Genomic DNA, 27,960 nt, shown 5'->3' with positions numbered 1-27,960 from the left:
CCCCACAACCCGCCTCCCCTCCCCCATACCCCCTCTCTCCCACACACATCCACTCCCCCACACCTCCCGTCCCCTGCACCCCCCACACACCCCCACCCCCCCGTTGGGGAATGGTTTGCGTTGGGGACCAGGTTCCAGTGTAACTGTGACCCAACGGGTCCCACTTAGTCTGGTTTTCCTTTAATTTCCCACCAAATTAATTTCTTCCACACAAACAAAGATTTAATATCAAAGCTAACATTATTAATATCAGGTAATAGTTAAGAATTATAACTAATTAAAATAATAGAATCGAATCAAAAGATACAGTGACAAAAGATGAATTCAAAACATAGAAATCAAAATGTTCAAAATATTTAAAATTACATTCAGTTTTAGACGGGTAGATCTATGATTTGCAATGTAATTGTGGTGATGCATGGTAAGCAGATGTCGTTACCACTTATTGGAAGGGCACACGTATGAAAGAAACACATCTATTTCATTCTTTATTATGATTTGTTGAGGGTGAATGTTATGGGGCAGGTAGTGGGCTATGGTCATTTCCCATGCATCCACAAATGCTACGTTGATGCCGGCAAACATCCTTCTCAACACTAAATCAAGTTGAAAAGAGTACCAGTCACTGTAGTTAAGAATTACATCTTGTATAAGGGCCCGTACATTAACAGTCTTTATAACGACCACCGTATCTGGATTCCTGCTGAGCAGCTGTAGAACCGATCTTCGAATATGCTGCAGCCTTCTGATGTACACTTCCACTGGGAAAATGCAGAAATGGGCACAGATACAAATGGTAATAACTGTGTTTTTCCCTCCTTCAATTTCATTCAGTTTATTTGAAATGTAGAACACATGCCGGCTTGAAAAGGGGACGAAATAGATTGGCGGGCCATGAGCAAAATATTCCAGCATGATGTTGTTTTGCATGTCGAGGGCACGCAGAGGGCCAGTTGATTTTGGATTGCCAAGGTCAAACCTTCTAATACCTAAACAGAAAAATACCTGAACACTTAAATTGTTAAGTCACAATATTGGTAATGTTAATATTGAAGAAACTAGGATGGGCACTTCAATCCAAACAACATCACACCAAAGGGAGCTGTCAATTTACCTGCCACCCAAGGTAAAGGTTGAACAAAGGGAGATAGTTTTCACAGTGGATTGGTGGGGAGAACAGTATCTGTAATGGGCTAAACAATGTCCACCACTTACTGCTGCATCCTCCTTCGTTCTTGAGCGCTTGAAATACCAAACTAAAAAGTGATGCAACCATCTTTATGTTCCCCATCTAACACTGCCATTGCATCAGAGGCATCTATATTCCACCTAGGCTCCATAGAGGATGCACTTGGTCAGGCTATTGGGAATTATCCACCTTTAAGTGCTTTAAAACAAATCAATACTTTCTCTTTGATAAATCATATATGGTCCAAGACATCAACATCTATGTCCCAATTCTTTAGCTTCCATGACTGTCTCCTCAGTAAATAAACTGATTAGACATTTTTATTTAATACCTACCTCAACTCTTGTGGCACTACACAAAGATGGCTATGTTAATACCTAAATGGACCTATTCTCTCTCTAGCCTCCTTTTTCCTCTTAATACACCTGTGGAATATCTTGGATTTGCCTTTATCTTGACTGCCAGATCATGTCCTCTTTTTGCCTTTCTGATTGATTTCAGTATGCTCTTGCGCTTCTTATACTCACTGAGGGATTTGCTTGATCCCGACTGCCTATAGCCAATATATATCTCCCCAAATGTCCTTGCACCTCCAACCTTGGCTTTGTCCAGGGACCCCGACAGTCCTTTCATCTGAGACGGAGGTTCACATGTACTTCTTCTAAAATCTGGTGTTCCCAATGTGGGCTCCAATGTACATCAGTGAAAGCAAATGTAGACTTGGCGACTTAACATGCTTGTTATACTTGACGAAACATAGACTTATTTTGCTGAATACTTACACACTGAGACCAACAGGATATCCTGATTGCCAACCATTTCAACACCCTTCCCATTCCCACACTGACCTTTCCGTCCTGGGCCTCCTCCATTGCCAGAGTGAGGCCACACGCAAATTGGAGGATCAGCACCTCATATTTCACTTGGGTAGCTTACATCCCAATGGTATGAATGCTTCAGGAAGTCTAGGGGCGGCACGCACACCCCCATCCACATCAACGGGACGGAGGTGGAACGTGTTTCCAGCTTCAGGTTCCTGGGGGTCAACATCTCCGATGACCTCTCTTGGACCCACAATACCTCAACTCTGGTCAAGAAGGCTCACCAGCGTCTCCTCTTCCTGAGGAGACTGAAGAAGGTCCATCTGTCTCCTCAGATCCTGGTGAACTTCTACCGCTGCACCATCGAGAGCATCCTTACCAACTGTATCACAGTATGGTATGGCAACTGCTCTGTTTCCGACCGGAAAGCACTGCAGAGGGTGGTGAAAATTGCCCAACGCATCACCGGTTCCTCGCTCCCCTCCATTGAGTCTGTCCAAAGCAAGCGTTGTCTGCGGAGGGTGCTCAGCATCGCCAAGGACTGCTCTCACCCCAACCATAGACTGTTTACCCTCCTACCATCCGGGAGGCGCTACACCACACCCCCCCCCCCCCCCCCCCCCCCCCCCCCCCCCCCCCCCCCCATTCCTCCCACAGGAAATACACTATGTCTGTATACATGTAAATAGAATATGATTTCAATAAATAAATCTATGTCGCTCTTCCAGGGAGATGCTAACTGCATTTTGTTGTCTCTGTACTATACACTGACAATGACAATTAAAGTTGAATCTGATCTGATCTGATCTGAATCTGATTTGCTAATTTTAAGTAACTTATACTTCACTCCACTCCCCTCTCCCCTGCTTCCTCAACCTAGTCATTTAACCATTTCCCCAGTCTCCACATTGCTTCCCTCTTGAGATCACACCTTCCCTAGCCAACAATGGGCCTACTAAGGTACCGCCCTGTCTGAGGGTCATCTGTGGCCAGCCCTGATTGGTCCTGGTCTTTTCATGGCTCCAGGTCTTCATAACACCTACCCCTACTCTCAGTCTGAAGAAGGTTCCCCACTCGGTAGGTCACTCACCCTTTTTCACCAGAGATGCTGCCTGGCCCACTGAGTTACATAGAAACATAGCAAATGGGTGCAGGAGTAGTCCATTTGACCCTTCGAGCCTGCACCGCCATTCAATATGATCATGGCTGATCATCCAACTCAGTATCCCATACCTGCCTTCTCTCCATACCCCCTGATCCCTTTAGCCACAAGGGCCACATCTAACTCCCTCTTAAATATAGCCAATGAACTGGCCTCAACTACCTTCTGTGGCAGAGGATGAGAGGAGATCTTAGAAACATAGAAACATAGAAATTAGGTGCAGGAGTAGGCCATTCGGCCCTTCGAGCCTGCACCGCTATTCAATATGATCATGGCTGATCATCCAACTCAGTATCCCGTACCTGCCTTCTCTCCATGCCCCCTGATCCCCTTAGCCACAAGGGCCACATCTAACTCCCTCTTAAATATAGCCAATGAACTGGCCTCAACTACCCTCTGTGGCAGAGAGTTCCAGAGATTCACCACTCTCTGCGTTAAAAAAGTTCTTCTCATCTCGGTTTTAAAGGATTTCCCCTTTATGCTTAAGCTGTGACCCCTTGTCCTGGACTTCCCTAACATCGGGAACAATCTTCCTGCATCTAGCCTGTCCAACCCCTTAAGAATTTTGTAAGTTTTTATAAGATCCCCTCTCAATCTTCTAAATTCTAGAGAGTATAAACCAAGTCTATCCAGTCTTTCTTCATAAGTCCTGACATCCCAGGAATCAGTCTGGTGAACCGTCTCTGCACTCTTATTGAAACACGTAAGATTATTAAGGGTTTGGACACACTAGAGGCAGGAAACATGTTCCCGATGTTGGGGGAGTCCTGAACCAAGGGCCACAGTTTAATAAGGGGTAAAGCATTTAGAACGGAGATGAGGAAACACTTGTGTCTGTGGAATTTTCTGCCTCAGATGGTGGTGGAGGCAGGTTCTCTGGATACTTTCAAGAGAGAGCTTGATAGGGCGCTTAAAGATAGTGGAGTCAGGGGATATGGGGTGAAGGCAGGAACAGGGTACTGATTGTGGATGATCAGCCATGATCACATTGAATGGCGGTACTGACTCGAAGGGCCAAATGGCCTACTCCAGCACCTATTGTCTATTGTCTATCTGACCTTGACTATGCTCCTGAGGTCATATAACTTTCTACACCATTGCGTCAGTGTCCTTGGCATTTCACCTCTAAATCACTTCTACACCCATCTCCGCCCTGTTCCACACTATTTCAGTAAGATGATTTTCTACAAATACTTTGGTTCATTTCACTGATCCACGCACTCTTTTAGCACCACATTTAAGACTGGCTACTCACACAATTGCTGACATTTCTCATTTCCTTTCTCATTTAACTCTTTTCCTTATTTCAGTTTTGTACTTGGATATAAAACGGATAGGCAAATAAGCCAGACAAATCTGTATAGAGTGATAAATCATACTAACCTGGAACAAATGCAGTCAAGTATTCAAACCACTGACGCATAGTGGAATCTCCAAACAGATGAACTTTTTTCCTACGAAGGCACTCGGTAACTTTTGCAGGAGTGTTGAAGCTATGAATTTTGCAGGTCAGTGACATCCACTGATTCTTATAATAAAAGCCAGACGGTGTAGACATTGGTTTTCCCCGGATGCATTCGTCAAGAACTGTGGCTGAAAATAAGGGGACAAAGAGAAACATTTTGCCTTTGGTTATCAATACATTTTTGAGTGGTTAGGTATAATTTTCATGGACAGAATGTACAAAGTAAACTAATCTGAGCAGTACGTGAACAATCTTGTGTCAATTACGTTGGCACCAGCCCATCTTTGTTAAGATGCATTAGCCAGAAATGAGTTTCTGAAAGCAGGGAGGGTGGCCAATGTTGCACCATTATTTGAGAAAGGCTCTAGGACAAATCAGGGAACTGCAGGCCAGCGAGCCACTGCCAGTGGTGGGAGAGTTGTTGGAAGGGATTCTAGGGGACAGAATTGGTGAGAATAGTCAGCAAGGCTTTGGTTGCGGGAAATCGTGTCTCATGAATCTGTCAGGTTTTTATCAATGTCAACACTGGATATACTTGGTTTATACTCTCTAGAATTTAGGAGATTGAGAGGGGATCTTATAGAAATTTACAAAATTCTTAAGGGGTTGGACAGGCTAGATGCAGGAAGATTGTTCCCGATGTTGGGGAAGTCCAGGACAAGGGGTCACAGCTTAAGGATAATGGGGAAATCCTTTAAAACCGAGATGAGGAGAACTTTTTTTCACACAGAGAGTGGTGAATCTCTGGAACTCTCTGCCACAGAGGGTAGTTGAGGCCAGTTAATTGGCTATATTTAAGAGGGAGTTAGATGTGGCCCTTGTGGCTAAGGGGATCAGAGGGTATGGAGAGAAGGCAGGAACGGGATACTGAGTTGGATGATCAGCCATGATCATATTGAATGGCAGTGCAGGCTCGAAGGGCCGAATGGCCTACTCCTGCACCTAATTTCTATGTTTCTATGTTTCTATGTAATATACGACTGATGATGTCAGGGCAGTGAATGTTCTCTTTCTGGACTTCAGCAAAGCCTTTAACAAGATCACACATTGGTAAGCTTGTTTGCAAGATCAGATCATATGGATTCCAAGGTAGGCTAGACATTGGATTCAAAATTGGTTTGGATGACATAGGGTAATAATAATAATAATACATTTTATTTGTATAGCGCTTTTCAAGGACACAAAGTTGCTTTACATGTTGAGTCAAGAACAAAACAAAATAGAGCAGTAAGACAGAGATGCAAAGGGGAGGGGACATGGGACTAAGGGTATGCAGAGGTGAAGAGATGGGTCTTGAGGCGGGACTGGAAGATGGTGAGGGACTCAGAAGTTCGGATCAATTGTGGGAGGGAGTTTCAGAGCCTGGGAGCTGACCTGGAGAAGGCTCTGTCTCCAAAAGTGCAGAGGTTGGATTTCAGAATGGAGAGGAGACCGGATGAAATGGATCTGAGGGACCGTGAGGGTTGGTAGGGGGAGAGGAGGTCAGTGAGATATGGGGGCGGCAAGTGGTTGAGGGCTTTGTAGGTGAGGACCAGGATTTTGTAGATGATCCGGTGGGAAATGGGAAGCCAGTGAAGTTCTTTGAGGACTGGAGTGATGTGGTGCCAGGATTTGGTGTGGGTCATGAGCCGGGCGGCTGCGTTCTGGACCAGTTGGAGTCGGTTGATGTTGCTGGAATTAATGCCAAAGAGAAGAGTTACAGTAGTCCAGTCGGGAGGAGATGAAGGCATGGATGAGTCTTTCAGCAGCGGGGGGTGTGAGAGAGGGTCTGATTTTGGCAATGTTGCGGAGGTGAAAAAATGATGTTTTGACAACATGGCGGATGTGAGGCTCAAGGGAGAGGGTTGAGTCAAAGATCACGCCAAGGTTGCGGGCCTGAGGAGATGGGGAGACAGTGGTGCCGTCAATAGTGAGAGTGGGGTTGTTAATTTTGGTAAGTGTTGATTTGGAGCCAATGAGGAGATATTCTGTCTTGTTACTGTTTAATTTAAGGAAGTTGAGTTGCATCCAAGATTTGATGGCTGAAAGGCAGGAGTTGATATGGGAGAGAGGGGGGTGATGGGGGGACTTGGTGCTGTGTTAGATCTGGGTGTCATCAGCATAGCAATGGAAGTCCAGTTTGAGGTGACGGAGTATATGACCAAGGGGGAGGATGTAGATGATGAAGAGGAGGGGACCGAGAACAGAGTCTTGGGGAACGCCTTGGACTTTCTCACCGCCAGGCCCCATGTAGTCAAGATGGGAGGGAATACATCGGAGTCCCTCACCCTGAGCACAGGATCGCCCCAGGGTTACGTCCTCAGCCCCCTATTGTACTCCCTGTACACACATGACTGTGTGGCTAGGTTCAGCTCCAATTCAATAATTAAGTTTGCTGAGGTGGAGGATAAATGCGTGGCTGAAAGACTGGTGCAGAGGGCAGGGATTCAAGTTTCTGGATCATTGGGACTTCTTTTGGGGAAGGTGGGACCTGTACAGAAAGGATGGGTTGCACTTGAACCCGAGGCGGACCAATATCCTAGCGGGGAGATTTGCAAAGGCAGCTGGGGAGACTTTAAACTAGAATGGTTGGGGCGAGGGACTCAAATAGCGAAAGGGTACTCCAGAATGGGAGGCAAGAAGCAGAAATGGGAAGCACTCGGACACAAGAGGAGAAAGGAAATAAAGGAAATAAACAGAGAATAAGAGACGGGGGTTTTCTTAAATGTGCATATTTTAATGCTAGGAGCATTGTAAGAAAGGTGGATGAGCTTAGAGTCTGGATAGACACCTGGAAGTATGATGTTGTGGCGATCAGTGAAACGTGGTTGCAGGAGGGCTGTGATTGGAAACTAAATATTCCAGGATTTCGTTGCTTCAGGTGTGATAGAATTGGAGGGGCAAGAGGTGGAAGTGTTGCATTGCTAGTCAGGGAAGATATTACAGCAGTGCTTTGGCAGGATAGATTGGAGGGCTCATCTAGTGAGGCTATTTGGGTGGAATTGAGAAGTGGGAAAGGTGTAGCAACACTTATAGGGGTGTATTATAGACTGCCAAACGGGGAACGAGAATTGGAAGAGCAAATATGTAAGGAGATAGCAGAGATTAGTAGTAAGCACAAGGTAGTGATTGGGGGAGATTTCAACTTTCCACACATAGACTGGGAAACACATTCTGTAAATGGGCTGGATGGGTTGGAGTTTGTAAAATGTGTGCAGGATAGTTTTTTGCAGCAATACATAGAGGTACCTACTAGAGGAGGGGCAGTGCTGGACCTCCTGTTAGGAAATGAGACTGGACAGGTGGCGGAGGTATGCGTTGGGGAGCACTTTGGGTCCAGTGATCACAATACCATTAGTTTCAATATAACTATGGAGAGGGTCAGAACTGGACCTAGGGTTGAGATTTTTGATTGGAGAAAGGCTAACTTTGATGCGATGCGAGATGATTTAAAAGGAGTGAACTGGGACATTTTGTTTTATGGGAAAGATGTAGAAGAGAAATGGAGGACATTTAAAGGGGAAATTTTAAGAGTACAGAATCTTTATGTTCCTGTTCGGTTGAAAGGAAACAGTAAAAATTGGAAAGAGCCCTGGTTTTCAAGGGAAATTGGACATCTTGTTCGGAAAAAGGGGGAGATCTACAATAATTATAGGCAGCATGAAGTAAATGAGGTGCTTGAGGAGTATAAGGAATGTAAAAAGAATCTTAAGAAAGAAATTAGAAAAGCTAAAAACAAGATATGAGGTTGCTTTGGCAAGTAAGGTGAAAGTCAATCCAAAGGGTTTCTACAGCTATATTAATAGCAAAAGGATAAGGAGGGATAAAATTGGTCCATTGGAGAGACAGAGTGGACAGCTATCTGCAGAGCCAAAAGAGATGGGGGAGATATTGAACAATTTTTTTTCTTCGGTATTCACCAAGGAGAAGGATATGGAATTATGTGAGGTAAGGGAAACTAGTAGAGTAGCTATGGATACTATGAGGTTCAAAGTAAAAGAAGTACTGACACTTTTGAAAAATATAAAAGTGGATAAGTCTCCAGGTCCTGACAGGATATTCCATAGGACATTGAGGGAAGTTAGTGTAGAAATAGCCGGGGCTATGACAGAAATATTTCAAATGTCATTAGAAACGGGAATAGTCCCCGAGGATTGGCGTACTGCGCATGTTGTTCCATTGTTTAAAAAGGGTTCTAAGAGTAAACCTAGCAATTATAGACCTGTTAGTTTGACTTCAGTGGTGGGCAAATTAATGGAAAAGATACAGAGACAATATATATAAGCGTCTAGATAAACAGGGTCTGATTAGGAACAGTCAACATGGATTTGTGCCTGGAAGGTCATGTTTGACTAATCTTCTTGAATTTTTTGAAGAGGTTGTTCCTAGGGAAATTGACGAGGGTAAAGCAGTGGATGTTGTCTATATGGACTTTAGTAAGGCCTTTGACAAGGTTCCTCATGGAAGGTTGGTTAAGAAGGTTCAACTGTTGGGTATAAATGCAGGAATAGCAAGATGGATTCAACAGTGGCTGAATGGGAGAAGCCAGAGGGTAATGGTGGATGGCTGTTTATCGGGTTGGAGGCAGGTGACTAGTGGGGTGCCCCAGGGATCTGTGTTGGGTCCTTTGTTGTTTGTCATGTACATCAATGATCTGGATGAAGGTGTGGTAAATTGGATTAGTAAGTATGCAGATGATACCAAGATAGGGGGTGTTGTGGATAATGAAGAGGATTTCCAAAGTCTACAGAGTGATTTAGGCCATTTGGAAAAAATGGGCTGAAAGATGGCAGATGGAGTTTAATGCTGATAAATGTGAGGTGCTACACCTTGGCAGGACAAATCAAAATAGGACGTACATGGTAAATGGTAGGGAATTGAAGAATACAGTTGAACAGAGGGATCTGGGTATAACCGTGCATAGTTCCTTGAAGGTGGAATCTCATATAGATAGGGTGGTAAAGAAAGCTTTTGGTATGCTAGCCTTTATAAATCAGAGCATTGAGTATAGAAGCTGGGATGTAATGTTAAAATTGTACAAGGCATTGGTGAGACCAAATCTGGAGTATGGTGTACAATTTTGGTCGCCAAATTATAGGAAGGATGTCAACAAAATAGAGAGAGTACAGAGGAGATTTACTAGAATGTTGCCTGGGTTTCAACAACTAAGTTACAGAGATAGGTTGAATAAGTTAGGTCTTTATTCTCTGGAGCACAGAAGGTTAAGGGGGCACCTGATAGAGGTCTTTAAAATGATGAGAGGGATAGACCGAGTTGATGTGGACAAGCTTTTCCCTTTGAGAATAGGGAAGATTCAAACAAGAGGACATGACTTCAGAATTAAGGGACAGAAGTTTAGGGGTAATATGAGGGGGAACTTCTTCACGCAGAGAGTGGTGGCGGTGTGGAATGAGCTCCCAGTGGAAGTGGTGGAGGCAGGTTCATTGGTATCATTTAAAAATAAATTGGATAGGCATATGGATGAGAAGGGAATGGAGGGTTATGGTACGAGTGCAGGCAGGTGGGACTAAGGGGAAAAAAATTTGTTCGGCATGGACTTGTAGGGCCGAGATGGCCTGTTTCCGTGTTGTAATTGTTATATGGTGTTATATGATGACACTGTGGTGGTGGGCCTGATCTGGGACAATGATGAGAAGGCCTACCGGGAGGAGGTGGCTGATCTAGCACTCTGGTGCCAGGATAACAGCCTCCTCTTGAACATCAAAAAAACGAAGGAGCTGATCATGGACTTTAGGAGGGCACATCATCCGAGGACGTACACTCCATTGAGGATAAATGGGGATCCTGTGGATTGGGTGAACTGTTTTAAATATCTGGGAGTCCACATCTCTGAGGATATGACATGGGCATCACACGCCTCAGCACTCGTGAATAAGGCAAGGCAGCGCCTTTACCACCTCAGGCAATTGAGGAAATTCAGAGTGTCTCCGAGGATCCTCCAGTGCTTCTACGCAGCGGCAGTGGAAAGCATCTTGTCCGGGAACATTACCATCTGGTTCGGGAATTGCTCTGCCAAGGACAAGAAGGCTCTGCAGAGAGTAGTGCGTTCGGCCGAACGCACTATGGGAACTTCACTCACCCCCCTGCAGGAACTATACAACAGGAGGTGCAACTCCAGAGCAAATAAAATCATGGGAGACCCCTTCCACCCCTGCAACGGACTGTTCCAGCTGCTATGGTCAGGCAAACGCCTCCGTTGCCATGCGGTGAGAACGGAGAGGTTGAGAAGGAGTTTCTTCCCAGAGGCAATTCGGACTGTAAATGCCTATCTCACCAGGGACTAACTCTACAGAACGTTTTTCCTTCCATTATTTATTATATAAAAGAATATGTGTGTTATGATTGCGTTTATAATTTGTTTGGTTGTTTCGTTGTTTGTCTTTTGCACAAAAGTCCGCGAGCATTGCCACTTTCATTTCACTGCACATCTCGTATGTGTATGTGACAAATAAACTTGACTTGACTTGACTTGAGTGACAGTGGCTGTAGCGGAGGTGTGGTTATGGAGAGAGATGAAGTGGGATCGGTTGGAAAGGTAGGAACGGAGCCAGCTGAGTGCAGAACCTTCAATGCCAAGGTCTTTAAGTCTGGTAAGCAGGATGTTATGGTTCACGGTATCGAAGACTGCACTCAGATCGAGGAGGATGAAGATGTTGAGGGAACCAGTGTCAGCAGAGGTGAGGAGGTCGTTGAGGACTTTGTGGAGAGCAGTTTCTGTGTTATGGAGGGGGAAAAATCCAGATTGGAGGTGTTTGAATAGGTTATACGCGAGGAGGTGGGAATGAAGTTTCGACGCAACTATGCGCTCCAGGGTTTTTGAAAGAAAGGGGAGGTTTGAGATTGGGCGGTAGTTAATGAGAGAGGAGGGATCAAGACCAGGTTTCTTTAAGATTGGTGTGACAGCAGCAGTTTTGAAAGCAGAGGGGACAATTCCTAGGGACAATGAGGAGTTGAAGAGATTAATGAGGGAGGGGCAGAGAACGGGGAGGCAGGACTTCAGCAGGGGAGTGGGGAGAGGGTCGAGGGAGCAAGTAGTGGGTTTGGAAGAGCTAATGAGTTTGGAGATTTCAGTAGGGGTGACCAGGTCAAACTGGGAGAGGAAGCAGTGTGGAGGAGGGGTAAGGAGGTCAGTGGAGATAGAAATGGTAGTTGTGGAGGTTGTTTTTCTGATTGAAGGCCTGTGACCAGTTGTGTATGGCCGGGGTCAGTGTGGATCCACTGCTGTTAGTTAACATTGTTAGTAAATTTATACCCAAATTGCTGATATGGTGGACAGTGAGTAATACTTACACAACAGAGCTCATTTTCTCCATATTCTACTGAATCACAGAGCTATAGAGCATGGCAACAGATTCTTCGGACTACTTTGTCCATGTTGATCATTCTGGGATTCTGAGCTAGTCCCACATTTAGCCTGTAACTGTTCCTATCAATTTCTATCTTATTAAAGTAGCAATTGTATCTTCTTCTGTAGCCTTATCTGGCAGCTCATTCAAGAGTGAAAATGATGCCCGAGATCCTTCTTACCCTATGCTCTCTCAAACCTCACGGTAATATTGAAGTACACAACAGAATAGCTCAGTTGGGGAGGTGAGCTAACGAGTGGCCAATGGAATTTAACTGTGATCAGTGTGATACATTGTATTTTGGTCTGTCAACCAGGGTTGGACTTGCACAGTAAATAGTAGAACCGTGTAAAATGGTGCAGATGGAGTTACTACAGATAAATTATATCAAATTATGAGAGGCAGCAATAAAGTGAACACCCAGTATTTATCCCAACTTAGAGGATTCTAAAGTTAGAGAGCAAAGGGAAAGAAAGATCTCAGAGGCATATTTTTCACATCTGGAATGAACTGCCAGGAGGTCACAGAATTGCTACTTTAAAATTTCATATCACCCAAGTGATTAGTAGCAGGTTAACCAATAGTACTTCAAGCCCATACCTTTTCTGTTCAAAAAGTTAACACCTTCATTTATTGGTACAGTTGCTGTTGAGAGCTGGCTCGGTGAACTCAATGGAAGAGCTGCACTGACTAGATGTATTTTGGGTGATGATCTGCCTCCACTACAGATGGTCCACACCAGAAAAGAGGGTTCAGTCCCAGAAAAATGCAGTTTTATCTTAGATTATATTTTCAACCATCTATTAAAATTATAAAAATACAATTGGCAACCATATCTCCTATAAGAATAAATGGATTGTATTGGTTGAGAAGTGACAGGTGCATAATATTGAATCAATACTAGCCCTGGAAAATACTACATTTTGCTGAATAAATTATAACATAAATGATCTTCAAATTCAAGAAAGAACTACATGTGCTATAATGTTATATTTTGTTTGTAAGGTCTGCATATTTATTCTGCGAGGAACTGCTTCACTATTCTAGTATTATTTCCTCCAATACACTAGACTATAATTTTTTTAGACATGATTGAAAATGATCTTACTTGGTTGAGGTGACGACTCTACGATTATATAACCCATGGCACAGGGTAATATGGGCTTCTTGACGTTGACTTTACTGCAAATGTTAATACCATTCATTAAGTCACTGTGTCAATATAAAATGCATACAAAGGACAGTCCATGAAAGTCATCAAATAATCTACTTATCCAACCTAGCACATTGCAATTAATGTAGCTTCCACAATATTAGCTTCAAATGTCATCTTCTGAATAGTATGGAACCTGTAATTTAGCAAATCCATCTAAATCCAAATTGATCTACGTTAAATTACTTTATTCTACTGGTAACAATTGATTTTCTTAAAATATCAGACTCTGTAACTAACAACTAAAACATCAGGTTAGAGGATAATCAGAGATTATTCACAATTCAAGCAAAACTCGTTTTCTAGAACAAGGTCCTGAGCCTGGCAGGTCATAGCTTTTCATGCACATGAGGGTGACAAAACTTCTCATATCCAGTCATTGTTCCAGTAACTCATTTACATTTTTATGGTTTGCTAAGAAAAGAGTCTCTTTCTATTTCCTCATCCAGGGCCTTCATAATTTAATCCATCTCAAATAAATCGCCCCTCAGTCTCATGTTCCATGGAAACAACTGAATTTGATTCATTTTTTGAAGAAGCAACTATGAATGTTAATGAGGGCAGGGTTGTAGATGTAAACTATATAGACAATATCAAGTGTTTAAGAGGGAACTGCAGATGCTGGAGAATCGAAGGTTACACAAAAAAGCTGGAGAAACTCAGCGGGTGCAGCAGCATCTATGGAGCGAAGGAAATAGGCAACGTTTCGGGACGAAACCCTTCTTCAGACTGATCGGGGGCGGGGGTGGGTGGGGACAAGAAAGGGAAAAGGAGGAGGAGCCCGAAGGCTGGGGGATGGGAGGAGACAGCAGGGGGGCTGAGGAAGAGGAGACAGCAAGGACTAACAAAATTGGGAGAATTCGATGTTCATGCCCCCAGGATGCAGACTCCCCAAACGGAATATGAGGTGCTGTTCCTCCAATTTCCGGTGCTGCTCGTGTGGCCATGGAGGAGACCCAGGACAGAGAGGTCGGAGACGGAGTGGGAGGGGGAGTTAAAGTGCTGAGCCACCGGGAGGTCAGCTTGGTTATTGCGGACCGAGCGGAGGTGTTCGGCGAAACGATCGCCCAACCTCCGCTTGGTCTCACCGATATAGATCTGCTGACATCCAGAACAGCGGACGCAATAGATGAGGTTGGAAGAGATGCAGGTAAACCTCTGTCGCACCTGGAACGATTGCTTGGGTCCTTGAACGGAGTCGAGGGGGGAGGTAAAGGGACAAGTGTTGCATCTCTTGCGGTTGCAAGGGAAAGCGCCCGGGGAGGGGGTGGACCGAGAGGGAAGGGAAGAATTGACAAGGGAGTTATGGAGGGAGCGGTCTTTGCGGAAGGCACAGACATGTACCATTTGCATGTTCAACTTCAGGTCAACAACACAACTGCGGTAGCTTATATTAATCGCATGGGTGGAATTAAGTCGATATCCTGTGATTATTTGGCTAAACTTATTTGGCACTGGTGCATCAAGAAAAATATTTGGGGATCAGCTACTTACCTTCCAGTAAACTTAACACATTGGCGGACACCAGGTCATGACTATTTAATGACAACACCGAATGGATGTTGGACCACAAAGTGTTTACTGACATTGTAGCCGGATATCGACCTGTTTGCATCCAGGCTCAATCACCAATTGCCAACATATGTTGCTTGGCAGCCAGATCCTGGGGCAGTGGAGATGTATGCATTCTCGCTGCATTGGGGAGGACTGTTTTTCTATGCATTTCCTCCCTTCTGCCTCATCAGTCGGGTCTTGCAAAAATGCAAAAAGACTCCGCTTCGGGTATTTTGGCAGTACCCAACTGGCCTCCTCAACCATGGTTCCCTGTGGTTCTGGGTATGGTATCAGAACCCTGCATGGCAAATCCCAAATACTATAGTTTGTTGGTTCATCCTGTGACAGGTAAGAGTCACCCGTGCCATGACCGGTCAAATTTGTTCATTTGCAGAATCTGATGAGACCGTTTTTGGGAATTGGACTAGCGGATCGAACCGTGGATATGATCACAGCGGCATGGAGAGATTCCACCAAAAAACAATATATCTCCTATATCAGAAAATGGGAGACGTTCTGTGAACGAACTGACATAACGTAAAATACGCCTTGCATGACTGATGTATTAGAAATCTTGACCGGTCTGTACTTTGATGAAGGTCTGTCCTACAGTGCCATTAACTGTGCCAGAAGTGCACTGTCATCCTACTTTTGGAAGTTCCCATGGACCATATCCTTGCGACAGCAGGATGATCTAGTGAAAGAACTTTTCAAACATATTATAATAAACACATAGACAAGCCTGGGTTATTTGCTGACTCAATTCTAAACTCTGTCTTATAATTTGCCCCGACTGTAAGGGGTCATTATTATTTTTGTTAATAAAGCATCAGCATGTTCAAATAACTGTTATGTCTGAGTGCATTTTACAGTTACTCCTCCTCAGTCAGTTATTACAGTGTGTGACACATGGACTTGTTCCACGGCATGAAATCACAGAGCTTTGAAATCTTCACGAAGTCACTCACGTGACTCCTGAAGTTAAATAGGAAGATTAAACGAGAACTTCCCAGTTTGAAGTTTGATCTTTATTTTATGAGGAGTTACGTTGAGGGATTACATGCCCTCCACTCCCAACCCTTATCATAAAGGTCAGCTGGTATGCTAGTTCTCTAATCTTACTATATTTAGTTCACCAACTATCATCTGTGATTTCACACCGCTGCTTTGAAGATTGATGCGCATGCGGGCTGGCGGGTTCTTCACATAATCCCTCAACGTAACTCCTCATAAAATAAAGTTCAAACTTCAAACTGGTAAATTCTCGTTTAATCTTACTATCATTTTCCATTTGATTACTTCACACATGCTCGCCTCATGATCTATAAAGTTTACCGAGAAGATTAAAATAATTAACAACAATTTAACTGGAAGAATATTGACACAGAATAGAGAATCAGGAACTGTTGCAAAAGGCCATCGATGGCGATTAAACTATGTGGGACAAACTGTAATCAGATCTTCATGATAGAAGGAAAAGCAGAAGCAAGTAACATCCTATCTTCTCATCATTCTCACAGGGTTTCCAGGCTCAGAGGCAAAATGAAGTGAAAGCACAACAGTGACCATTTAGTTGTATTAAGGCAAGAAAATCCGATAGTAACGAAGGCATCAAACTCAGGAAAAAGGGTTTTATCACTATGGCAATAAGGAATAACCAGATGTACAGTTTAAAATGATGAAATAGCAATGTAGGAAGACTTAGTTATGATACCAATGTGAGAATATTGTCAGGAGCAATCAAATCCAAGCTCCAATTTCCAATTGTCTCATTTGGGATTTGAGGACCCCCAGCCTTCTAGAAGATTGATGTGAAAACATCAAAGAAACATCAAGTACACCAGGAGTGAGTGATATTACTCAAGGACAACTGACACAGAAGGCGAACCCTGACATCTTAACTCGGAGAAGATTATAACCCATTGAAGTAATCCCAACCAGTTAATTTTACATCTGGAATCCAAGTCTTGGTTGTTTCAATTATTGGGCAGCAAGATGGGAAAAGTATATTAGTAAATTAGGCGATTAAGAGTTACAAAGCTCTTGTTGAATGGTTTAGTCAAATGCCTGTAAATTTAGAAACATAGAACAGAGAAAACAGGTGCAGGAGTAGACCATTTGGTCCTTCGAGCCAGCACCACCATTCAATATGATCATGGCTGCTCATCTAAAATCAGTACCCCTTTGCTGTTTTTTCCCCATATCTCTTGATTCCTTTAGCCCTAAGAGCTAGATCTAACTATCTTTATAATAGTTTAACTAATTTAAAACTGATATGAATATTAATAAAGATTGAGTTGTGTCAGTGCCTTCTTTGTCACCACATCAATTGAGCCCCCACATTGCAGAGGTTTCAGTCAGTCAGCATCCTTGGATGGGCATGTCAAGTGATCATCTCATCATTACAATGCAGATGTCTTAACAACAAAAAGGAGTTGCAGAGAAGTTAGTTAGGGTAAGCTGGATGAGTTAGCGTAAACTCTGCAAGTCAGCCTCAACCAGTGCTCAGTATAACTTCCCTGCTTTGACAGAGGGATCAAACAACAAAGTTAATAACGTAAGTCTGTGATTAAAGGTCAAAAGGGTTTGCCAGTATAAACCTATCCCTGCAAAGACTAGATTTGCTGCATTCCAACTGGATGTCTGTTGGTGATAAGGTGCAACATTGTGGTGAGAAAGACTGAAACGTTTTGGAGCATCAATGTGGCCTTGTTTGGACATTGCTCTCCATGGAGATTACTTCTGTTTGTGAATACATCAGATAGATCCATGGCTTGTGTGCCATTGTGGGGAAAATGCAGGCTGCATATTAATTTCTGTAGACACCTAGGGAGAAGGAACCAGTTCAATATGGATAGGCTTGCTGGCTTTGTGCTGGAAAATAAAATACCTCCCTATAATACTTCAAGGAGTGGACCAAGGTAGTGGGGGTTCAACTGAGGAACCATTTAGAAAATTAAAGACAAATTACAAGATGGTTGTGCAAGGTAACAAATGTGTAATAAGACCAATATTATCAGGATGGATCAGAACCTCTGCATGTAAAAAGTACCCTCCAAATAGAGAGTAGAGAAAAACGATAAACAGACAAAATAAAAATACATTTTCCCTGAACCCATGAAGCATTCATTATAATATCATCACATTGGTAGCATAAATAAAAATAAACAATATCATTTAAATATAAAGACCATTGGTTATAAGAAGAGGTTGGACAAACTGGGATTGTTTTCTCTGGAATGTCAGAAGCTGACGGGCTACCTGAGAGAATTATGTCGGGGTGGGAGATTGCAACTTTCACGTGGTCCACCCTATTGCAACGAATGCAATCAACCCAGCGTGCACAAACAGATCAAACAGAACAAGTTGTCTTACAACTTTAGGCTGTGCACGCCATATGCAAGAAAAATATAGAATTATGTTAATTTATGAGAGATAACGATAGGCCAGATTATCAGAATCTTTTTCCAGGGTGAGATACTTAGCACTTGTCCGACTTAAATTCCATCTGTCAGTCCCCAGCCCAAGCTAATACAGATCCTGTTGTAATCTTAGATAACCTTCTTCACTTCACTATACCAAAAATGTTGGTCTCATCCATAATCTTAGAAACCATGCCACCTACACGTTCAACCAAATCATATAGTTGAGAAACAACAAATCCCTGTGGCATATCGCTGGTCACAGGCCGCTAATTTGATCAACAACACTCCACTATCACTCTCTGACTTCTACCACCAAGCCAATTTTGTGTTCAATTTTGCCAGCTCACCCTGGATCCTATGTGATCTAACCTTCAAGACCAGCCTACCATGTGGGAGCTAATCAAAGACCTCACTAAATACCCTGCAGTCAATGTCTACTAACCTGTCCTCTTCAATCCTCTGCCACCTCTTGAAAACACTCAATCAAATTTAGGAGATGCGATTTCCCATGCATAAAGCCATGCTGGCTATCCATAAATCAGTCCATGACTTTCCGAATGCTGGTGGATCCAATCTCTCAGAATTCCTTTCAGTAACTTTCCCACCACTGATGTTGGGCTCTCCAGGCTATAGTTCCCTAGCCTATCCTCTTCTTAAATAAAGGCACAGCTTTAGCCACCCTTCTGTCTTCCGATACCTTACCTATGGTTAACGATTAATTAAATATCTCTGCCCTAACCCCTGCAATTTATTTCCTCCCATCCCACAATGTTCTAGGATACACTCGGTCAGGCTCCAGGGATTTATCCCCCTTTATGTGTTTTAAGGCAGCCTTAATAATAAGCAACTGACCGACCTACCAACAGATTCAGATTCAGATTCAGATTCAATTTTAATTGTCATTGTCAGTGTACAGTACAGAGACAACGAAATGCATTTAGCATCTCCCTTGAAGAGCGACATAGCAAACGATTTGAATAAAAAAATAAATAATAATCGTGTCCGGGGGGGGGGGGGGGGGGGGGGGGGGGGGGTGATTGGCAGTCACCGAGGTACGTTGTTTAGTAGAGTGACAGCCGCCGGAAAGAAGCGTGTACTTGGGATACGAGAGGAAACTGGACTACCTAAATTTTTAGTAATAAGATAATACTCTAAATACTTTAAATCACTAAGAACTCCATAAATAAAGAACCAAAATGAATTGTAACTTAAAAGCAAAAAGCTGCAGATGCTAGATATCTGAAATTAAAACAGAAAACACTAAATGGAAATATCATAGAAACATAGAAACATAGAAATTAGGTGCAGGAGTAGGCCATTCGGCCCTTCGAGCCTGCACCGCCATTCAATATGATCATGGCTGATCATCCAACTCAGTATCCCGTACCTGCCTTCTCTCCATACCCCCTGATCCCCTTAGCCACAAGGGCCACAACTAACTCACTCTTAAATATACCCAATGAACTGGCCTCAACTACCCTCTGTGGCAGAGAGTTCCAGAGATTCACCACTCTCTGTGTGAAAAAAGTTCTTCTCATCTCGGTTTTAAAGGATTTCCCCTTTGTCCTTAAGCTGTGACCCCTTGTCCTGGACTTCCCTAACATCGGGAACAATCTTCCTGCATCTAGCCTGTCCAACCCCTTAAGAATTTTGTAAGTTTCTATAAGATCCCCTCTCAATCTTCTAAATTCTAGAGAGTATAAACCAAGTCTATTCAGTCTTTCTTCATAAGACAGTCCTGACATCCCAGGAATCAGTCCGGTGAACCTTCTCTGCACTCCCTCTATGGCAATAATGTCCTTCCTCAGATTTGGAGACCAAAACTGTACGCAATACTCCAGGTGTGGTCTCACCAAGACCCTGTACAACTGCAGTAGAACCTCTCTGCTCCTATACTCAAATCCTTTTGCAAAATATCAAAATATAAAAGATAAAATGTAGGTGGAATACCTTTGGATAAACAGCCTCTCTTCTCCAATTAAAATATCTGTCAAATATCCACCTCCAGCATGATTGATTCGAGTAGAACATGGAAGATTTTCTGGTTTGTAACAGAACCAAGGCTCTCCTGTCCTGAGATCAGTAAAGTTACATAGTGGTTTAGTTGGAGTTAAAAACAGATTGCAAACAGTAGTGTTTGAAATTGCTCCAGCCTTGAAAGTGCTTTTCATATAAATTCGATCTGGCCGTTCTTCACGTAGCCGTTTTAGTACTTTGATCCCTTCACTGGGATGAACGAGGGAAACTGACACTTGGACTTTTCCCGGCCAGGATAAAGTAAAGTTAATGTAATAATATCCATTTTGGTTATCTATAACTGTCCCTGCTGAACCAGCCTTTACGTCTGGGGTGTGAATCCGCGCTTGCAGATAGTCACCTCCATATTGTTTTGGATTTCCGTCAAAGTCAAACATTCGCAGCATCACCTGCAATTGATCTCCAACGTGGAAAGTCTTCTCAGGATTTAAAATGATAAAGCAAGTATGCAATGGGTCGCTGCTTTTCCTATAGGTCACACTGGGATCGGGAATCTTTGGCCATTCAATCATTTTCATCAATACTGTCCCCTCTGTTCTTTCTTCAAGGGTGAAACTATGATTGAATGATAGCCATACTGCATCAGCTTGTGGATCCATTCAGTCTTCGGCATTTTTACTTCCTGCTGTAGTGTGGAATGATTCTTCGGAGCTGGGTATCTGATCCACACTGACTTTGCTCCGGAAATTGAAAATTGCGCAAACTATGGAAAACAGCAAATTCAATTAAAAAAAAAATTCAAATTGTTTTACAGCATTTATAATCATCAAGACTAAAAATTTCAAATTTTAGTTTCAATCACAGAATTTTAACAACGTGATTAGAATATTATTATTCAAGATTGAAGTGTTTTCTTGTCATATGTATTAGAACGCAACAATGACATTCTTACTGGCAGCAGCAGCACAACAGGTTTGCAACACTGTACTCAATAGATCAAATCATAAACAAACAAACAAAGATAGACAATAGACAATAGGTGCAGTAGGCCATTCGGACCTTCCAGCCAGCACCGCCATTCAATGTGACCATGGCTAACCATCCACAATCAGTACCCCGTTCCTGCCTTCTCTCCATATCCCTTAATTTCGCTATCCCTAAGAGCTCTATCTAACTCTCTCTTGAAAGCATCCGGAGAACCAGCCTCCACCACTTCTGAGGCCGAGAATTCCACACACTAACAACTCTCTGTGTGAAAAGGTTTTTTCTCATCTCCGTTCTAAATGGCTTACTACTTATTCTTAAACTGTGACTCCTGGTTCTGGACTCCCCCAACATTGGGAACATGTTTCCTGCATCTAATGTGTCCAAACCCATATTATCTTATATGTTTCAATATGAATCCCTCTCATCCTAAATTCCAGAGTATACAAGCCCAGCCGCTCCAATCTATCAACATATGACAGTCCTGCCATCCTGAGAATTAACCTGTGAACCTACGCTGCACTCCCTCAATAGCAAGAATGTCCTTCCTCAAGTTTTGAGAGCAAAACTGCACTCAATACTCCAGGTCTGGTCTCACTAGGGCCCTGTACAACTGCAGGAGGACCTCTTTGCTCCTGTACTCAACTCCTCTTTGAAGGCCAACATGCCATTCGTTTTCTTCTCTGCCTGCTGTACCTGCATGCTTACTTCCAGTAAGTAATGAAGAAGGACCCTCAGATCCCGTTATACTTCCCCTTTTCTTGACACCATTTAGATAATAATCTGCCTCCCTGTCACCAAAGTGGATAACCTCACATTTATCCACATTAAACTGCATCTGCCATGCATCTGCCCACTCACCCAACCTGTCCAAGTCACCCTGCATCCTCATAGCATCCTCCTCACAGTTCACACTGCCACCCAGCTTTTTGTCATCTGCAAATTTGCTAATGTTACTTTTAATCCCGTCATCCAAATCGTTAATATATATTGTAAATAGCTGCGATCCCAGCACCAAGCCTTGTGGTACCCCACTAGTCACTGCCTGCTATTCTGAAAGGTACCCGTAAATGATGGCGCTTGCCTGTGGCGACATTTTGTCAGCAGTTCAACAGAAGAGAATTATTTATAACTTCACTCAACTCACCTGGATCAGAGAAACGGCAGAAATCAGTGCCGTAACGGACAAGCTGCTTGTGCACTTGAAGGCACTAGCGATATCGCGATCTCCTGCAGCTGCGGGAGCCCCCGACTGTAAAGGATCCCTCGATCGCTGGAGAACACCCGACCCAACTAAGGATCACAGGCACCGTACGTGGAAACAGCGGGAAGACCTCCGGAGCTGATAGGCAGGATCTCCCAGGGGCAACCGAGCTGGAGCTGCCAACTGTGTGGAAATACCTGATCACAACGGAGCTGGAGCTGCTCTGTAGAAGGGGATTCCCGTTCCAGCGCAGTTTCACAGAAACAGCAGGTACAGTAAGCAACGGAGAGGCTTCCATTGTGCAGCAATGTTACAAAACTTACCTTCAGCAGTGCTGCAGCTCTGCCACTGGCCGTGTGCGGGACTTTGCGCTTGGGGAGGGGGGGGGGGGCGGGATTAAAATGATGTCTTCTCCTGTCTGTCGGAGGCGGACTTCCTTGGGCTGCTAGCTGATGAAGAAAAATCGATCGGACTTCACCAGACTGATTCCTGGGATGTCAGGACTGTCTTATGAAGAAAGACTGGATAGACTTGGTCTATACTCTCTAGAATTTAGAAGATTGAGAGGGGATCTTATAGAAACTTACAAAATTCTTAAGGGGTTGGACAGGCTAGATGCAGGAAGATTGTTCCCGATGTTGGGGAAGTCCAGGACAAGGGGTCACAGCTTAAGGATAAGGGGGAAATCCTTTAAAACCGAGATGGGAAGAACTTTTTTCACACAGAGAGTGGTGAATCTCTGGAACTCTCTGCCACAGAGGGTAGTTGAGGCCAGTTCATTGGCTATATTTAAGAGGGAGTTAGATGTGGCCCTTGTGGCTAAGGGGATCAGGGGGTATGGAGAGAAGGCAGGTACGGGATACTGAGTTGGATGATCAGCCATGATCATATTGAATGGCGGTGCAGGCTCGAAGGGCCGAATGGCCTACTCCTGCACCTAATTTCTATGTTTCTATGTTTCTATGACTTGCGTTCCCGTTTGTTTTTTCTTTGTTAATCGCGAGACAATTTAATGATTTGATTAAAATAAAAAGTGACTTCTAACGCCCTCACCACTTACAACGTGACGGATCGCATGAACGGGACAAAACTCCGGGTAAGTCGTCTATTTTACATATAAACTTGCTTCTTGGGATGGCTTTAATCAAATTTGATGTTGCGAAAATGTGTCTTGGCCCCATATGAACTGGCATTGTTTTTCCTGCCGATATGTGGTTCAAATTCACCGCAAATGCAACGATCCAATCGATCGCGTTCCAGAAAAACCCACTCGCAAGATGATTTAAATGCACTTTTTTTTAGGACAATCATGTCATAAGAGCATCTAAATCGTCTATATTTTGTGTTATTGTCTATCCATAATCAATATATTCACTAAATATCAGTTTTAGTCACATGTATTGTGCAAAAAAATTAAAATTTTGATTATATTGAGTGGATGTTTCTAGATTAATTTATGGGAATTAAACATCAAATTCATTCCATTTGGAATATGAATTTATGACAGTGAGATTTAAAAATCATGTTATATTGTGAATTCTTGTGTGAATGGGATTAGTTTGTTATTTGGATACTTAGGCTATTTAAAAAACATATCCTTTTCTTAAGAAATTGAATCTACAGGACATTCTTAATGGGAAAGTAGTGGGCAGAAGGCATATCATGCGTGGTTTGAAGAGCAAAAACCTGTAGTTTACAATGCCAAAATTGAAAAGTTGAGGAAAAACAAGGTGTACAGAGTTGCTTATTGTTTACAATCTGAGGAGTATGATGATGCTACTGATTATGAGATGTCAATGTACCAGCTAGCAACTGATCTTCTCCATAAAGACTTGGTCTATTGCTAGAAATTGTAATTTATTTACCTATCTGTTACAGACTTACAGCATATAATACATTATATAATATATTAAAGTTCTGATCTTGAAAATATCACATTTTGAATTTTCAAGGCAGTCTGGGTGTTTATCATTATTTCCGTCACAACGGTCAATTTTGTAATTAACTACAATAAGGTAATTAACTAATTATATTTCAGGTCATCCAAGTAAGATGTTTTATATTTGTTTCAGAATGCTTCAATCTATAATAACTGAAAATTTCATGAATTTCTCTTAATTTTTAAGAAATGTATGGGCTTTTGACTGTCCTCGATCACAGCTTTTGTGTTGTCAATGCAAAAGCAATAGGGAACAAGGTGCTAATTTCCGAGTATGAAAATGGCCATAACTTTTTTAATACTGAAGATATGAAAGTGAATTTGGTGTCAAATTAAACTTATGTTTATGCTTTATCTGATGGGATAAATTGCAGATTTGATTTTTTAAATCTCAAAATTTTGTAACGTTGCTAAATTGTGGCCGACGGGCAGGATTTCAGGTCAGACTGAAGTGCAGGGGACTTCGATCCCCTCTCCCTACTATCCTACTGGCCAATGTACAGTCCCTTGAAAATAAAGTGGAGGAATTAAGGGCAAGACTGCATTACCAAAGGGAGCTGAGGGAATGCTCTGTGTTCTGTTTCACAGATACATGGCTCACCCCCAGCTCCCCAGACTCAGCGGTCCAGCCTGATGGGTTTCTCCATCCACCGTATGGACCGTTCCCTGGCATCTGGGAAAGGGAGAGGAGGGGGTATCTGCCTCATAGTCAACTCTGTGTGGTGCTCAAACGTGGCAGTCCTGTCCAACTCATGCTCTCCACACCTGGAACTTCTGGCTGTGAAATGCCATCCTGTCTACCTAACGAGGGAATTCACCTCCATCATCCTGACCGCGGTCTACATCCCACCCCAGGCTGATGCCCATCTGGCACTTCAAGATCAAACTCCATCGGTAAGTTCTCAGTTAATCTTACTATTTTACATAGTTATCAATTTAATGCGTGGTGGCATGAGCGTTAGTTTTACCTTTTTACACACCTTTATATGCCGCAAGTTTAGAAACACCAATGCCAGTGCCAGCAACAACACAATCAGGAATCGTCCGACATGAGTGGGGGTTTTTGTAGCTTGTTTGTCCATGTTGGAGGGCCCCGCACTCCCGTGTACATCTACAACTAAGAAAACAATTAACAGCTCGAGAGTTTCCGCCCGTGGCTTCACACGTTAACTTTACAAAATGACAGTGGGAGTTTATTTATTTAGCGAATGCAAAGTCCTTTAGCCAAGCAGTTGCCTCTTGATTTGCTGTATGAAGGGTGACAAGTCCTCCTTTGAGTCTTTGTTGAGGGCAAGCTTCAATGATGTGTTGCATTGTTTGCTGCTCTCCACAAGCACGCCGTGGGGTTGAACTGCTGCCCCATTTGTGAAGGCTGGCCAAGCAGGGGCCATGTCCAGTCCTGAATCTATTCAGCGTCGTCCACTGCTTCCTTGGGAGATTGGTGCCAGGGACCGGTAGGGTGGGGTCTGACACCAGATGTTTATTTGGGATGTCCTTGGACTCCCATTCTATTTTCCAAGCTGATTGGATGGTGAAATCAGCTGGTGGTGGGTTCTTCCAAATTGGTCGTCTAGATTGAAGTTGAGCAGTGGGTGGGTTGAAGATGTCCATGTGAATTGGCAGGTGAGGGGAGTTTTTGGTCTTTTGGAGCATCCTTTGAGTGAGGACTCATCGCCGGATGTGTGGAGGGGCTATGTTGGATTGGACAGGGAGCCAGGGGAGTGGTGTTGAGCGGATTGTTCCTGTGATGATCCTCATTGTTGAGTTCAATTGAGTGTCCACATGGTGTGTGTGGGATGACCTGGACCAAACAGGGGCACAATATTCGGCTGAAGAAAATGCAAGGGCTGGTGCTGAAATGCGCAGTGTTTCACTTTGAGCCAACAAGCTTACTGAGGAGATTGTTTCTGGACTTCTCCTTAGCTGCTGTTCTTTTGAGATGTTCCTTGAAGGATAGGGTCCTGTCAAGGGTCACTCCGAGGTAGGTTAGAGTGGGGGCATACAGTGGGAGTAAAACTGTGGCAAAGGACTGGAGGAACATCATTGGTATGAAGTTAGTTATGTTTCGTATGTAATTGTCGCTTCACTACGTTAAGTACAGCGTTCTGTTAGGAAAATTGTCACCCGGCCGTCGCGTATATTTCATGACTTCTGCTGAAGCTCTCAAGTTTTGCAATTGTCAATATAATCGAATATTCTGGTCCCTGAACGGCTGAAGCCATGAAGACCCCGGGTAAAACACCCGCACGCATCCTCCGCAATGTTCCGCCCGTCATCGGATTTATTGATCAACCTGTGATATTGATTTAGCGTTACGTCATTCATCGTGAGTCAATCTATAATCTGCCCCGTACTTTAAATAAATTTGTCAAAAACACATGAAATAATAGTTCTATGAATCAGCCCTCCATCGACCAGTTTACTTCCGAGAGTTTAAAGCCGCAGCCTTTATCTGGCGGCATCTCTGGAGAATATCGATAAGATGGAGTTTGTCGTCGAGTCCCTTCTTCAGACTGATTGTGGTGGTTGGAGAGGTTGTGGTGGTGGTTGGTCGGATATTACTGTTTCTAGGGCTAACAATATCTACCAAAGATACTAATATCTACCCCTCAAAAAACCCTCCACGCCACACTCAGTCTGATGAAGGGTCCTGACCACAATCCATGTTCTCCAGAGATGCTGCCTGACCTGCTGAGTTACTCCAGCACTTCCTGTCTTTTTCTTTGTCAACCAGCATCTGCGGTTCCTTGTATCTGCTTTTATCGCGAGGGTGGTTTCTCAGGCACCAACAGTTCATTTGATTCTAAAACATAATAACATAAACGAGTTCGCGACGGCGTTGAATTACCTGTGATTCGCAATTATTTTGTTTTCATTGATGTCGAGAAGTTTTGAAATTATCTGCAGGAGACAGATTGCTGTTGGTATTACCTGGTCACATTTAGCACGAATGAATGCGTCAAACTGAATGATCTCTTCCCACGTTCGCTGACCCAAAGATCTTAGCGCTGACCTTCCGCATATATGTCCTTATATAATGGCACACCCATTACACATTCGGCACGTACTCCTGTTCCGTGTGCAACAAGTAATCAGACGCTTCTTCAGACGAAATAAACTTGACTCTCATTTTTATAAAAATTAAAGTATCAGTAAAAGTTATTTAGTTTGGCCATTGACATCATGAACAACACGGAGTAAAACTGTGTCTTGAACTTCTATGAGAGCATTTCTGAATTCCTCCTCAGGAGGTGAAAGGCAAGAACAATAATACAAAAATATAAAAAGCAGGACATCAGTGTTCACATTGAGCAAAACGAATTCATGGTTTTGCAAGAAGTGGGTCGAAATGTTCCGCTGCCAAGTCAGGATTAGAGTTCAAACACTTGACATTTGTGGGAAAGTAGCTGAAGCTGGCGGAAGCATTAAGAAGTGGGCATGGACTTGATGGTAGATGGCCCATACTTGAGATGATTCAAATAGATGCTATCAATTGTGACGTGTGTGGTTTGCATGATAGATCGGGATGAGACCAACACCCGCTGCAGCCTCCGGCGTTTGCATTGCCACACCATACAATTATACCATCAGTCAAGGTGCTTTCTCAATATCTCTTTAAACCAAAGAAAGTTTAAGGAGATCAGAGAGTGAAACAAAATTGATTTTTCAGATCAACGACTC

The 27,960-nt window shown here is 43.3% G+C and overlaps 1 pseudogene; it reads right to left on the bottom strand.

The window, feature by feature from the left end:
* Positions 1-243: 243 nt before the first annotated feature.
* Positions 244-27,960, bottom strand: LOC129694798 (NXPE family member 3-like; annotated as a pseudogene).

Source organism: Leucoraja erinacea, unplaced genomic scaffold (genome assembly GCF_028641065.1).
Source record: "Leucoraja erinacea ecotype New England unplaced genomic scaffold, Leri_hhj_1 Leri_801S, whole genome shotgun sequence".
Classification (NCBI taxonomy): domain Eukaryota; kingdom Metazoa; phylum Chordata; class Chondrichthyes; order Rajiformes; family Rajidae; genus Leucoraja; species Leucoraja erinaceus.
Note: the sequence above shows the minus strand (reverse complement) of the source record. Positions and strands in the feature narration are given on the sequence as shown.